Below are 1,593 nucleotides of genomic sequence, written 5' to 3' on the forward strand. Positions count from 1 at the left end.
CGACGACTGGCCACTACGCTCCTCATCTTCAAGGCTCTCCTCCCTTTTGCAAAACTTCTTGAACTCCCACTGCACAGTATGTTCATTAGCAGTTCCTGGGCCAACTGCCTTACTGATGTTGTGAGTTGTCTCCACTGCTTTACAATCCATTTTGAACTCGAATAAGAATATTGCTTGAATTTGCTCTTTGTCTAACATCATTTCCATAGTCTAAAATAAATAAAAAATAAACAGCAAGTAATAAGTCATTAGCAAAAATAAATAAAGAGAGAAATGCTCATTAAGATGATGTATGACATAATCAAATTTAAGAATGTATTCCCGTCCTGTAATGGCTGCTTCCTGGAAGGTAGTGTCACGTGGAACTTCTTCATCCGGAGCTCCAGGAGGGGAAAATTTCAAGTCAGATAGAATTCTGTATATACCATTTCTTTAGAAGCTTCAGCCCTCAAGATTCCAACATCATGACCTCAGTTTCAACACAGTTGTCCTTAGTCCTCATGTCACTGCTTTTGGTGCTGCCTGTTGTCGAAGCAGTAGAAGCCGATGATGCAATCGCCCTCTTGTTAGGTGTGGTTCTCAGCACTACAGGCATTTGTGCTGCTTGGGGGTATATGCACGAAAAAGAAATGGACAGATGTGACTTTGAAAGGCCTACTGAATCAAACCTCACCCTGAAAACCTTTGTGCTATAGAGGCTAAACCTTAGCTTTGGTGTCTGAAAGTTTCCAAGAATCAGTAAATAAGGGAGTTTTACATTTTTCATTGTTTCCATGAAATGGGAATAGACACACATATATAAATTGAAAAAAAAAATGTTTTCTTTACAACAAATAATGCACAGAAAAATGGAGCCTATAATTTGTATTTGCTAGTTAGAAAGGAGGTCAAAGAAGTAGGATGGCTGAAATGTACATAAGTAATATTTCATAGTTTTAGAATTCTCAAAGAATGTGAAATAGGAAGAAGGAAGTTCTTGCTCAGAATCTTAGGAAATCACCACTGTTTAGTTATAATCACTGCCTCCTGAATCGCTGGGGAGTTTTCTCCATCTTTTTATTAGATTTTTGTTTTGTTGTCTCCCAAGTTAATATTGTATTTGGATATCAGAGGGTCAGTCAAAAAGGGAAACTTTTTTCTCTGGAGAAAAAACATTTAGAAAAATGTATTCAGTGTATCCAACACTGAAATGCAGAAAAAAAATTAATGTTAAAAAAAACTATAGACATTGACATGGAAAAGAGATTTAACATTAAGAAAAAACTTTACATTAACTAAGTAACATCCTCCTGATAAGTACTATATTAAGTATAAATCCATTATGTTGTTTAAAAAAAAAGAATGTATTCCAATATCAAACAACAAATTTCAACAATGCAAAAACTACAATTACTTTTGCACCAACCATATATTATCTATCCATATAATATATATCCATATACATGAGATTATGATTATATATTCCATATACATAATTTTAAAAATATATATATATATGTATCTTCAAGGTAGCTGTTCCTCTATTTTTCCTGTTCTATCAACATGTTGCTTTCAATGTAATAGACCAATTAGCTGTTATGTGCAATGTTCTAT

At 34.0% G+C, this 1,593-nt stretch overlaps 1 pseudogene; it reads left to right on the forward strand.

Annotated features, from left to right (window-relative positions):
• Positions 1 to 425: 425 nt before the first annotated feature.
• Positions 426 to 643, forward strand: LOC112633763 (annotated as a pseudogene).
• The last annotated feature ends 950 nt before the right edge of the window (positions 644 to 1,593 follow it).

Source organism: Theropithecus gelada, chromosome 10, assembly GCF_003255815.1.
Source record: "Theropithecus gelada isolate Dixy chromosome 10, Tgel_1.0, whole genome shotgun sequence".
Lineage (NCBI taxonomy): Eukaryota > Metazoa > Chordata > Mammalia > Primates > Cercopithecidae > Theropithecus > Theropithecus gelada.